Below are 14,357 nucleotides of genomic sequence, written 5' to 3'. Positions count from 1 at the left end.
CCCTGCCCCAGACCGTGAGCCCGTTGTTGGGTAGGGACCGTCTCTATATGTTGCCGACTTGTACTTCCCAAGCGCATAGTACAGTGCTCTGCACACAGTAAGCGCTCAATAAATACGATTGACTGAAATCCCCATTATGTCGATGAGGGAACTGAAGCCCAGAGAAGCGAAGTGACTAACCCAAGGTCACCCAGCAGACAATAATAATAATAATAATAATAATAATAATGACGGCATTTATTAAGCGCTTACTATGTGCAAAGCACTGTTCTAAGCACTGGGGGGATACAAGGTGATCAGGTTGTCCCATGTGGGGCTCACAGGCTTAACCCCCATTTTACAGATGAGGGAACTGAGGCCCAGAGAAGTGAAGTGACTTACCTAAAGTCACACAGCTGACGAGTGGCGGAATCAATCAATCAATCGTATTTATTGAGCGCTTACTGTGTGCAGAGCACTGGACTAAGCGCTTGGGAAGTACAAGTTGGCAACATACAGAGACAGTCCCTACCCAACAGTGGGCTTACAGTCTAAAAGGGGGAGAAAACACTCTTCTAAGCGCTGGGGGGATACAAGTTGATCAGGTCCCCTTTTAGACTGTGAGCCCACTGTTGGGTAGGGACTGTCTCTATATGTTGCCAATTTGTACTTCCCAAGCGCTTAGTACAGTGCTCTGCACATAGTAAGCGCTCAATAAATACGACTGATGATGATGATGAGGTTGCCCCACTGGGGGCTCACTGTTTTAATCCCCGTTTTACAGAGGAGGTAACTGAGGCACAGGGAAGTGAAGTGGCTTGCCCAAGGTCACACAGTTCAGTGGCGGGGCCAGGATTCGAACCCATGACCTCTGATTCCCAAGCCCACGCTCTTTCCACCGAGCCACGCTGCTTCCCCAAAGTGAGACTAGAACCCACAACCTTCCAATTCCCGGGCTCGTGTTCGATCCACTCTGCCCATCCCCTCTTCCGTGCCCCCCTCCCCTGCCCGAGCTGGGGGGAATTTGGCGGAGCGGGAGGCATCTCAACCCCCCAGTGCCTTCTCCTCCTCCCGGCAGGGAGATAATAATAATAATGATAGTGTTTATTAAGCGCTTATTATGTGCCAAGCACTGTTCTAAGCTCTGGGGAGGTTACAAGATGATCAGTTTGTCCCACGGGGGGCTCACAGTTTTAATCCCCATTTTACAGATGAGGGAACTGAGGCCCGGAGAAGCTAAGTGACTTGCCCAAAGTCACCCAGCTGACAAGTGGCGGAGCCGGGATTCGAACCCCTGACCTCTGACTCCAAAGCCCGGGCTCTTTCCACTGAGCCACGCTGCTTCTTTGGCACGGGCATGGGCAGCCCGGAGGCTCGGCCTGATGCCAGGACTGTCTCTATATGTTGCCAAATTGTACTTCCCAAGCGCTTAGTACAGTGTACTGCACACAGTAAGCGCTCAATAAATACGATTGAATGAATGAATGCGCCACCCCCCTCTGCCTCAGCAGATACTCCGACTACAGCAGGGCGGATTCAGATCAGACCATCAGGATGTCCGTCCCTGACTAAGCCCTCATTTCCTCTTCTCCAACTCCCTTCTGGGTCAACCCTACACTTGAATTTTATATAATGGCATTTATTAAGCGCTTACTATGTGCCAAGCACTGTTCTAAGCGCTGGGGAGGTTACAAGGCCATCAGGTTGTCCCACAGGGGGCTCACAGTCTTAATCCCCATTTTACAGATGAGATAACTGAGGCACAGAGAAGTGAAGTGACTTGCCCAAAGTCACACAGCTGACAATTGGAGGAGTTGGGATTTGAACCCACGACTTCTGACTCCAAAGCCCAGGTTCTTTCCACTGAGCCACACTGCTTCTCATTTCAATCAATCAATCAATCAATCAATCGTATTTATTGAGCGCTTACTGTGTGCAGAGCACTGTACTAAGCGCTTGGGAAGTCCAAGTTGGCAACATCTAGAGACGGTCCCTACCCAACAGCGGGCTCACAGTCTAGAAGGGGGAGACAGACAACAAAACCAAACATATTAACAAAATAAAATAAATAGAATAGATATGTACAAGTAAGATAAATAGAGTAATAAATATGTACAAACATATATACATGCACCCTTTATTCAGTTAGTCGTATTGACTGAGCACATACTGTGTGCAGAGCACTGTACTGAGTGCTTCGGAGAGGATAATAAAATAATAACAATAATAAGAGTGGCATTTGTCACAGTCTTTTAGACTGTGAGCCCACCGTTGGGTAGGGACTGTCTCTATATGTTGCCAACTTGTACTTCCCAAGCGCTTAGTACAGTGCTCTGCACACAGTAAGCGCTCAATAAATACGATTGATTGATTGATTATCTCCCCCATCTTACCTCCTTCCCTTCCCCACAGCACCTGTATATATGTTTGTACATATTTGTTACTCTATTTATTTTACTAGTACAGATCTATTGTATTTATTTTATTTTGTTAGTATGTTTGGTTTTGTTCTCTGTCTCCCCCTTTTAGACTGTGAGCCCACTGTTGGGTAGGGAATGTCTCTATATGTTGCCAACTTGTACTTCCCAAGCGCTTAGTACAGTACTCTGCACACAGTAAGCGCTCAATAAATACGATTGATGATGATGATGATGATTGATTGATTGATTTGTTAAGCATTTACCACGTACCAGGCACTGTTCTAAGCACCGGGGTGGATACAAGCAAATTGGGTTGGCCACGGTCCCACGTAGGGTTTACGGTCTCAACCCCCATTTTACAGATGAGGTCACTGAGGCCCGGAGAAGTGACTTGCCAAAGGTCACACAGCAGACAAGCGGTGGAGGCGGAATTAGAACCCATGACCTTCTGACTCGCAGGCCTGTGCTCTAGCCACTACGCCATGCCGCTTCTGTAACAATATTCATTCAGTCGTATTTATTGAGCGCTTACTGTGTGCAGAGCACTGTACTAAGCGCTTGGGAAGTAGAAGTTGGCAACATATAGAGACGGTCCCTACCCAACAGCGGGCTCACAGTCTAGAAGGGGGAGGAACAATATAACAATGTAACGGCCTCCCTCAGCCCCCCACCACTCCAGAATTTATTTATTTATATTAATGTCAGTCTCCCCCTCTAGATTTTAAGCTCAATCAATCAATCGATCAATCGTATATATTGAGGGCTTACTGTGAACAGAGCACTGTACTAAGCGCTTGGGAGAAGACAATGTAACCAGTCAGTAGACACGCTCCCTGCCTATGACAAGCTAGCACAGCTCAGTGGAAAGAACACGGGCTTTGGAGTCAGAGGTTATGGGTTCAAATCCCGGCCCCGCCACTTGTCAGCTGTGTGACTTTGGGCAGGTCACTTCACTTCTCTGGGCCTCAGTTCACTCATCTGTAAAATGGGGATTATGACTGTGAGCCCCCCATGGGACAACCTCATCACCTTGTAACCGCCCCAGCACTTAGAACAGTGCTTTGCACATAGTAAGCGCTTAATAAATGCCATTATTATTATTATTACAGGGGGAGACGGACGTTAATATAGATAAGGCAGGGAACTAATTCCGTTCTGTTGTTCCCTCCCAAGCGCTTAGTACAGTGCTCTGCACACGGTAAGTGCTCAATAAATACAATTGATTGACTGAAGGGGTGGGGGAACAGGGGCCCAGGGAAGGGTGACCAAGCGCTCAGTACAGTGAGAAGCAGCGTGACTTTGTGTCTAGAGCAAGGGCCTGTAGCCAGAAGGACATGGGTTCTAATTCCGCCTCCGCCACATGTCTGCCGTGTGACCTGGGGCAGAGTACTTCACTTCTCTGGGCCTCAACTACTTCATCTGTAAAATGGGGATAAGAGTGTGGGCCCCAAGTGGGACAGGGAGTGTGACTTTGTGTCTAGAGCAAGGGCCTCTGGCCAGAAGGACATGGGTTCTAATCCCGCCTCCGCCACGTCTGCCGTGTGACCTGGGGCAGAGCACTTCACTTCTCTGGGCCTCAACTACTTCATCTGTAAAATGGGGATAAGAGTGTGGGCCCCAAGTGGGACAGGGACTGTCCAAGCCGAGGAACTAGCAGATACCAAGTAGATAAAAAAATAGATGCTGGAGAAGCAGCGTGGCTCAGTGGAAAGAGCCTGGACTTTGGACCCAGAGGTCACGGGTTCAAATCCCGGCTCCGCCAATTGTCAGCTGTGTGACTTGGGGCAAGTCACTTCACTGCTCTGGGCCTCAGTGACCTCATCTGGAAAATGGGGATTAAAAGTGTGAGCCCCCCGTGGGACAACCTGATCACCTTGTAACCTCCCCAGCGTTTAGAACAGTGCTTTACACATAGTAAGTGCCTTGGTTTCTTCCTCTGTAAAATGGGGATTCAGTCCCTGTTCTCCCTCCTACTTGGACTTTAAGCCCCATGGGAGACCTGATGATCTTGAATTTACTCAGATGTTTAGTTCAGTATTGGGCATATAGTAAGTGCTTAACAAGAACCACAATTGTTATTGTCACTTTTAGACTGTGAGCCCACTGTTTTTAGACTGTGAGCCCACTGTTGGGTAGGGACCGTCTCTATATGTTGCCCACTTGTACTTCCCAAGCGCTTAGTACAGTGCTCTGCACACAGTAAGCGCTCAATAAATATGACTGATTGATTGTTATCATTATTATTATTGCCTATTCTCCGTCCCACATAAGACTGTGAGCCCCATATGGAACAAGGACAGTGTCTGACCTGAGAATCTTTTTCTACCCCAGCATTTAGGACAGTGCTCGGCATATAGTAAGCACTTAAATCCCACAGTTATTAGTAACGATAATAAAAAATAATACTTCTGATATTTGTTAAGGGCTTAGCACGGTCCGAAGCGCTGGGGCAGATACGATACTGTCTCATATGGGGTTCACGATCAAAGGGGAGGGAAACAGCGTGGCTTAATGGATAGAGCACAAAAGACCTGGGTTCTAATCCCGCCTCTGCCATTCTTATTATTAATAGGGATCGTTAATAATCGTTAGAGAAGCAGCGTGGCTCAGTGGAAACAGCCCGGGCTTGGGAGTCAGAGGAGATGGGGTCTAATTCCAGCTCCTCCACTTGTCAGCTGTGTGACTTTGGCCAGGTCACTTAACTTCTCTGTGCCTCAGTTCCCTCATCTGTAAAATGGGGATTAAGACTGTGAGCCCCACGTGGGACAACGTGATCACCTTGTAACTAACCCAGCGCTTAGAACACTGCTTGGTACATAGTAAGCGCTTAACAAATACTATTATCATCATCATCATCATCACCACCACATTCATTCAATCATATTTATCGATTCAATTGTATTTATTGAGCGCTTACTGGGTGCAGAGCACTATACTAAGCGCTTGAGAGAGTATGGCATAATAAACAGACACATTCCCTGCCCACAACGATATTTGTCTAGACAAATATCTGCCATGTGACCTTGGGAAAGTCACTTCTCCGTGCCTCAGTTCCCTCATCTGTAAAATGGGGATAAGAGTGTGAGCCCCCTGTGGGACAGGGATTGGGTCCAACTGGATTAACCTGTATTAATCCAGATTAAGATGAAGAGAAGCAGCGTGGCTCAGTGGAAAGAGCACGGGCTTGGGAGTCAGAGATGGTGGGTTCTAATCCCGGCTCTGGCACTTGTCAGCTGTGTGGCTTTGGGCAAGTCACTTAACTTCTCTGTGCCTCAGTTCCCTTATCTGTAAAATGGGGATGAAGACTGTCAACCCCACATGGGACAACCTGATCACCCTGTATCCCCCCAGCGCTTAGAACAGTGCCTTGCACATAGTAAGTGTTTAACAAATGCCATCATGATTATTATTATTATTATTGACCCCAGCACTTGGGTGCTGGGCACATAGTAAGCGCTAACAAGAACCATTATTATTATTATTACTACTACTAATAATAACAGGGATCATAGTATCCCCATTTTACTGCTTCCCTGGCTTTGGGGGTCCCTCATCTCTGAGTCCAGGAGGGGGGAAAGCAACCTCTGATGGGTGGACAGAGAACCCCTCCCCAAATTCAAGCTCCTTCCACCCTAGGAACTGCCCTAACCCGCATCTCCCCTCTTTGGGGGGGAGAAAGTGTCTACGGACCCTGGCCCGCTGGACTCTCCCGATCGCTTAGCCCAGTGTGCCGCACACAGTCAGCGCTCAGTAGACAGTGGTGATGGATGGGCTCCTGGGATGTCCCCGGTGCCCCCCACCCCGTCCAAGAGAAGCCGGGGGGCCGATTCTCCCCATCGTGGGGGGTGAGGCGGGGGGCAGGGGTGGACGCTCTCCCCAACATGGTCCTGGTGCCCACCCGGAGGCAGGGCCCTGACTGGGGTCCCCCGGGGATACTGAGGCCCAGGAGGGGGGGGAAGGGGAGCCAGGCCGGCGGGTTGGGGGGGTCCTGGGAGAGAGGAGGAGGGGGTCCAGCGGGGATGGGGGGCTCCCCCAGGCTGGGCCCGCCCCACCCAGGACCAGCCTGTCCGGGGGGTTGGGGGCTGGGTGGCCGGGGGTCAGAGGTCAGGGGGCTGCAGGGGCTGCAGGGCTGGACAGCCGGAGGCCTGGGGGTCCGGGGGTCCGGAAGGGCTGGACAGCCGGAGGACTGGGGGTCCGGGGGTCCGGAGAGGATGGACAGCCGGAGGCCTGGGGGTCCGGGGGTCGGGAGGGGCTGGACAGCCGGGGGTCCGGGGGGGTCCGAAGGGGCTGGACAGCCGGAGGCCTGGGGGTTCAGGGGTCCGGGGGTCCGGAGGGGCTGGACAACCAGAGGCCTGGGGGTCGGGAGGGGCTGGACAGCCGGAGGCCTGGGGGTCCGGGGGTCCGAAGGGGCTGGACAGCCGGAGGCCTGGGGTCTGGGGGTCCGGGGAGGCTGGACAGCCGGAGGCCTGGGGGTCCGGGGGTCCGAAGGGGCTGGACAACCGAAGGCCTGGGGGTCAGGAGGGGCTGGATAGCGGGAGGCCTGGGGGGCCGGGGGGCCGGAGGGGCTGGACAGCCGGAGGCCTGGGGGTCCCGGGGTCCGAGGGGCCGAAGGAGCTAGACAGCCGAAGCCCTGGGGGTCCGGGGGTCCCGGGGGGTCCGGTGAGGGGGTCCGAAGGGGCTGGACAGCCGGAGGCCTGGGGGTTCAGGGGTCTGGGGGGCCGGAGGGGCCGGACAGCCGGGGGCCTGGGGGGTCGGGAGGGGCTGGGCAGCCGGAGGCCTGGGGGTCCGGGGGTCCGGGGGGGGGGGGGGTCCGGTGAGGGGGTCCGAAGGGGCTGGACAGCTGGAGGCCTGGGGGTCCGGGGGGGTCCGGTGAGGGGGTCCGAAGGGGCCGGACAGCTGGAGGCCTGGGGGTCGGGAGGGGCTGGACAGCCGGAGGCCTGGGGTCTGGGGGTCCGGGGAGGATGGACGGCCGGAGGCCTGGGGGTCCGGAGGGGCTGGACAGCCGGAGGCCTGGGGGTCCCGGGGGGTCCGGAGGTCCGGTGAGGGGGTCCGAAGGGGCTGGGCAGCCGGAGGCCTGGGGGTTCAGGGGTCTGGGGGTTCGGAGGGGCCGGACAGCCGGGGGCCTGGGGGGTCGGGAGGGGCTGGGCAGCCGGAGGCCTGGGGGTCCGGGGGGGTCCGGGGGGGTCCGGGCACTCACCGAGGGGGGCCGGGAGGGCGCGGACCGCGGGGAGAACGGGGACCAGGAGGGCGAGGACCCGGAGGGCGCAGAGGAGGAGGAGGAGGAGGAGGAGGAGGAGGAGGCGGGGGCCCGGGGAGGGGGAGGACGGAGAGGAGGAGGGGGGGGGAGGAGGGGGAGGAGGAGGAGGGGGAGGACGACGAGGACGTCGGCCGCTGGGCGGGAGAGTCCAAACAACAAGGAGAAGCAGCGTGGCGCCGCGGAAAGAGCCCGGGCTTTGGAGTCGGAGGTCAGGGGTTCACAGCCCAGCTCCGCCAATTGTCAGCTGGGTGACTTTGGGCAAGTCACTTCACTTCTCTGGGCCTCAGTTACCCATTCTGGAAAATGGGAATGAAGACTGGGAGCCCCCCCCCCCCCCCCCCCGCCATGGGACAACCTGATCACCTTGTAATCTCCCCCAGCGCTTAGTACAGTGCTTTGCACATAGTAAGCGCTCTCCCCCCCCTCCATCCCCCCCGCCTTACCTCCTTCCTTTCCCCACGGCACCTGTATATATGTATATATGTTTGTACGGATTTATTACTCTATTTATTTTACTTGTACATGTCTATTCTATTTATTTTATTTTGTTGATATGTTTGGTTTTGTTGTCTGTCTCCCCCTTCTAGACTGTGAGCCCACTGTTGGGTAGGGACCGTCTCTAGATGTTGCCAACTTGGACTTCCCAAGCGCTTAGTACAGTGCTCTGCACACAGCAAGTGCTCAATAAATACGATTGATTGATTAATAAATGTCATTATTATTATTATTAATAATAATAAAACACACACACACACACACACACACACACACACACACACACACGTCCTGGTCCTGGCCTGGGTAGGGACCCCAATCCAGCAAGAGGGACAATAATTACTATTATTTATAAAATACCATAATGTAATGCAATATAATAATGAGAGGCAGCGTGGCTCAGTGGAAGGAGCCCGGGCTTTGGAGTCAGAGGTTGTGGGTTCAAATCCCTACTCCAACACTTGGCAGCTGTGTGACTTTGGGCAAGTCACTTAACTTCTCTGGGCCTCAGTGACCTCATCTGTAAAATGGGGATTAAGACTGTGAGCTCCCCCCGCGACAACCTGATTACCTTGTAACCTCCCCAGTGCTTAGAACAGTGCATTGCATACAGTAAGCGCTTAATAAATGCTACTATTATTATTATTATTATTATTATTATTATTATTATTAATGGTATTTGTTAAGCACTTAACTATGTGCCAGGCACTGTACTAAGCACCGGGGCAGATACCAGAGGATCGGGGTAATAATGAGGGTGTTTGTTAAGCGCTTACTATGAAGCAGCATGGCTCAGTGGAAAGACCGAGCCAGAGGTCGTGGGTTCTAATCTCGGCTCTGCCACTTGTCAGCTGTTTGATAATAATAATAATGATGGCATTTGCTAAGTGCTCACTATGTGCAAAGCACTGTTCTAAGCGCTGGGGAGGTTACAAGGTGATCAGGTTGGCCCACGGGGGCTCACAGTCTTAATCCCCATTTTACAGGTGAGGGAACTGAGGCCCAGAGAAGTGAAGTGACTTCCCCCAAGTCATGCAGCTGACAATTGGCAGGGCCGCGATTTGAACCCATGACCTCTGACTCCAAAGCCCGGGCTCTTTCCACTGAGCCACGCTGCTTCTCATCTTGGGCAAGTCACTTCACTTCTCTGGGCCTCAGTTCCCTCATCTGTAAAATGGGGATGAAGACTGTGAGCCACACGGGGGATAACCTGATTACCTTGTATCTACCCCAGTGCTTAGAACAGTGCTTGGCACATAGTAAGCGCTTAACAAATAGAGTCACTATTATTATTATGTGTCCCGCACCGTACTAAGCGCTGGGGCGGATACCAGCGGATCGGGATAACAATGAGGGTATTTGTTAAGCACTTACTATGTGCCTCGCACTGTACTAAGCGTGGGGGCGGATATCAGCGGATCGGGATAATAATGAGGGTATTTGTTAAGCACTTACTATGCGCCCGGCACAGTACTGAGCGCTGGGGTAAGATTCATAGGTAATAAGGTTGGCCCACGGAGGCTCACAGTCTTAATCCCCATTTTACAGGTGAGGGAACTGAGGCCCAGAGAAGTGAAGTGAATTCCCCAAAGTCACACAGCTGACAATTGGCAGAGCCGGGATTTGAACCCATGACCTCTGACTCCAGAGCCCGGGCTCTTTCCACTGAGCCACGCCGCTTCTCATCTTGGACAAGTCACTTCACTTCTCTGGGCCTCAGTTCCCTCATCTGTAAAATGGGGATGAAGACTGTGAGCCACACGGGGGATAACCTGATGACCTTGTATCTACCCCAGTGCTTAGAACAGTGCTTGGCACATAGTAAGCGCTTAACAAATAGAGTCACTATTATTATTATGTGTCCCGCACCGTACTAAGCGCTGGGGCGGATACCAGCGGATCGGGATAACAATGAGGGTATTTGTTAAGCACTTACTATGTGCCTCGCACTGTACTAAGCGTGGGGGCGGATATCAGCGGATCGGGATAATAATGAGGGTATTTGTTAAGCACTTACTATGCGCCCGGCACAGTACTGAGCGCTGGGGTAAGATTCATAGGTAATAAGGTTGTCCCCCGTGGGGCTCACTGACTTCATGCCCATTTTACCGGTGAGGTCACTGAGGCCCAGAGAAGTGACTTGTCCCAAGTCCCACAGCAGACAAGTGGCAGAGTCAGGATTAGAACCCACAACCCCCGGGCTCTATCCACTAAACCATACTGCAGTCCCTGTCCCACGTGGGGCTCACAGTTTATTGAGCACTTGCTGTTGGTAGGACGCTGTTACACACACACACACACACAAACACACACACACACACTCTCACACCCACCGCCCCCCGACCCCGACCTCCCTTCCGGCGCTTAGAACAGTGCTTTGCACATAGTGAGCGCTTAATAAATGCCATTATTATTATTATTTATTCATTCCAACCCCCACTGGCCCAGGGCCCCTTGCCCTTGAATCGTATTCGTGGCTCAGTGGAAAGAGCCCGGGCTTTGGAGTCAAGGGTCATGGGTTCAAATCCCAACTCCGCCAACTGTCAGCTGTGTGACTTTGGGCAAGTCACTTCACTTCTCTGCGCCTCACTTACCTCACCTGTAAAATGGGGATTAAAAACTGTGAGCCCCCAGTGGGACCACCCGATCACCTTATAACCTCCCCAGCACTTGGAACAGTGCTTTGCCCATAGTAAGTGCTTAACAAATACCATCCCGGCTCCGTCACTTGTCAGCTGTGGGGCCTTGGGCAAGCCACTTAACTTCTCTGTGCCTCAGTTACCCCATCTGTAAAATGGGATTAAGACTGTGAGCCCCACGTGAGACAACCTGATCACCTTGTATCCCCCCCAGCACTTAGAACAGTGCTTTGCACGTAGTAAGTGCTTAACAAATACCATAGTCATCATCATCATCATTATTATTATTATTGGGGAAGCAGCATGGCTCAGTGAAAAGAGAACGGGCTTTGGAGTCAGAGGTCATGGGTTCAAATCCCGGCTCCGCCACTTGTCAGCTGGGTGACTTTGGGCAAGTCACTTCACTTCTCTGGGCCTCAGTTACCTCATCTGTAATATGGGGATGAAGACTGTGAGTCCCACGTGGGACAACCTGATCACCTTGTATCTACCCCAATGCTTAGAACAGTGCTTGGCACATAGTAAGCGCTTAACAAATACCAAAAAATAAAATAAAATAAAAGGGCCGGCAGCCCAGCAGCAGCAGGAAGGATGCAGATTAGACAGGATGCAGAATTTCCTGACGGACCAGGCTGGGGGGCTCAGGAGACACCTCTCCCCCTCCGTGCCCCCAAGATGTGCCTGGTTGGGGAGGGGACCTTCCTGGACGCAGAGGGATGGGCAAAATGACCTTGGGGGTGGGTTCTGCCCACCCCAAGATCCTCCCCTTCCCCAACATTCTGCTCTGCCACGTGTGTGCTGTGCGACCTTGGGTAAATCACTTTACTTCTCTGGGCCTCAGTTCCCTCCTCTGTACAATGGGGATGAAGACTGTGAGCCCCACGAGAGACAGGCTCTGTGTCCCACCTGATGACCTTCTATCTACCCCAGCGCTTAGTACACTTCCTGGCAAATAATAAGGGCTTAGTGTGGCTTAGTGGAAAGAGTCAGAGGTCACGGGTTCTAATTCTGACTATGCCACTCGTCAGTTGTGTGACTTTGGGCAGCGTGGCTCAGTGGAAAAGAGCCCGGGCTTTGGAGTCAGAGATCATGGCTTCAAATTCCGGCTCCGCCAATTGTCAGCTGTGTAACTCTGGGCAAGTCACTTCACTGGGCCTCAGTGACCTCATCTGTCAAATGGGGATTAAGACTGTGAGCCCCACGTGGGAAAACCTGATCACCTTGTAACCTCCCCAGCACTTAGAACAGTGCTTTGCACATAGTAAGCGCTTAATAAATGCCATCATTATTATTACTATTATTTGGGCAAGTCACTCACTTCCTAAATTCCCTCATCTGTAAAATGGGAATGAAGACGGGGAGTCCCACGTGGGACAACCTGATTATCTTCCCCAGTGCTTAGAACAGTGCATGGCAATTAGTAAGCGCTTAACAAATGCCATCATTATCATTAGTATTATTATGCCATCATCTTTATTATTATCATTATTAGGGAGAGCTGCCCAGCGCTCAGACACCATCATCTTTATTATCATTATTATTAGGGAGAGCTGCCCAGAGCTTAGACGCCATCATCTTTATTATCATTATTATCAGGGAGAGCTGCCCAGCGCTTAGAGCCATCATCTTTGTTATCATTATTATCAGGGAGAGCTGCCCAGCACTTACAACCGGGCTTTGCATGTAGTAAGCGCTTAGTAAACGCCATCGTCTTTATTATTATTATTATTATTAGGGAGAGCTGCCCAACGCTTAGACGCCATCATCTTTATTTATTCTATTCTATCTATTCTATTTATTTTAGTTTGTTAGTATGTTTGGTTTTGTTCTCTGTCTCCCCCTTTTCAACTGTGAGCCCACTGTTGGGTAGGGACTGTCTCTATATGTTGCCAATTTGTACTTCCCAAGCGCTTAGTACAGTGCTCTGCACACAGTAAGCGCTCAATAAATACGATTGATGATGATTATTTTTAATTCTTCTGAGTAGACAGTTGGTCACAGGCTGGGGAGAGAGGTACAGAGAAGTTAGGGGAGGGGGCTGCATCATGGAAAAGCACCGCATCCCCCCGGAAACATCACTTGGGGTCCTGACATCAGCCTCTGCCCACGAGGACCACAGCCCGAAGCCCCTCAGGCTCTTGCCCATTCTCCAGGTGGTAAAAGGTGGGAAGCAGCGTGGCTCAGTGGAAAGAGCCTGGGCTTTGGAGTCAGAGGTCATGGGTTCAAATCCTGGCTCTGCCAATTCATTCATTCAATCGTATTTATTGAGCGCTTACTGTGTGCAGAGCACCGTACTTAGCGCTTGGGAAGTACAAGTTGGCAACATCTAGAGACGGTCCCTACCCAACAGTGGGCTCACAGTCTAGAAGAGGTCTAGAAGAATCAGAGGTCGTGGGTTCAAATCCCGGCTCTGCCCATTGTCAGCTGTGTGACTTTGGACAAGTCACTTCACTTCTCTGGGCCTCGGTTCCCTCATCTGTAAAATGGGGATGAAGACTGTGAGCCTCCCGTGGGACAACCTGATCACCTTGTTACCTCCCTAGCGCTGAGAACAGTGCTTTGCACATAGTAAGTGCTTAATAAATGCCATTATTATTATTATTATTATTAAAACCAAAGCACCAACCGGGCGCGATGTCCGGTTGTCCACTGGGCCAAAATCAATCCCCGTAGCCCTGGGTTTGGATCCTGCAGTTTCCCCCCTCTCCCGGCACAATGGTACCGTCCACATCAGCCTCGGTCCCAAAGTCGGATCAGTCCAATGTGGCCCAGCAGGGGGGATGCTGGGCATTTGAACTGGGAACAAATAATAATAATAATAATAATAGCATTTATTAAGCGCTCACTATGTGCACAGCACTGTTCTAAGCGCTGGGGAGGTTACAAGGTGATCAGGTTGTCCCGGTGGAGCTCACAGTCTTAATCCCCATTTTACAGATGAGGTAACTGAGGCCCAGAGAAGTGAAGCGACTTGCCCAAAGTCACACAGCTGACAGTTGGCGGAGCCGGGATTTGAACCCATGACCTCTGACTCCAAAGCCCGGGCTCTTTCCAGTGAGCCACGCTGTTTCTCCAACAAATGCCACGAAGCGCGGATGGGTAAACGGGTGCCACGGTTAACTCGCAGCCTGCATTGGCATGGACCACCCAACATCATCATCACCGTAATTCTTGTTAAGCATTTACTATGTGCCAAGCCCTACTGTAACCTCTTTGTGGGCAGGGATTGTCTCTATTTGTTGCTGAATTTTACTTCCCAAGCGTTTAGTACAGTGCTCTGCACACAGTAAGCGCCCAATAAGTACGATTGACTGAATGAATGAATAAGTGCTGTCGTAAGCGCTGGGGTGGATACAGGCAAATTGGGCTGGAAGTGTCCCATGTGGGGCTCCCAGTCTCAAACCCCATTTTACAGAAGAGGTCACAGAAACATCAAGCGAGAAGCAGTGCAGCTCAGTGGAAAGAGCACGGGCTTTGGAGTCAGAGGTCATGGGTTCAAATCCCGGCTCGGCCACTTGTCAGCTGGGTGACTTTGGGTGAGTCACTTAACTTCTCTGGGCCTCAGTG

General features: G+C 51.8%; 1 protein-coding gene across 2 annotated transcripts in view; it reads right to left on the bottom strand.

The window, feature by feature from the left end:
• The window catches only part of CD151 (CD151 molecule (Raph blood group)), a 52,449-nt gene that overhangs the window by 29,824 nt on the left and 8,268 nt on the right, over positions 1–14,357 (bottom strand). Inside the window, exon 1 of one of the 2 annotated variants that reach the window (XM_038764301.1) lies at positions 2,999–3,018. The exons of the other annotated variant lie outside the window; for it this stretch is intronic. The gene's annotated coding sequence lies outside the window, so the exon portion shown is untranslated. Of the gene's footprint in view, positions 1–2,998; positions 3,019–14,357 lie in introns of those variants that run through there. 2 annotated transcript variants of the gene reach the window in all.

The sequence above is a fragment of the Tachyglossus aculeatus genome, chromosome 22 (assembly GCF_015852505.1).
Source record: "Tachyglossus aculeatus isolate mTacAcu1 chromosome 22, mTacAcu1.pri, whole genome shotgun sequence".
Lineage (NCBI taxonomy): Eukaryota > Metazoa > Chordata > Mammalia > Monotremata > Tachyglossidae > Tachyglossus > Tachyglossus aculeatus.
This window is presented reverse-complemented; position numbering and strand designations above follow the sequence as displayed.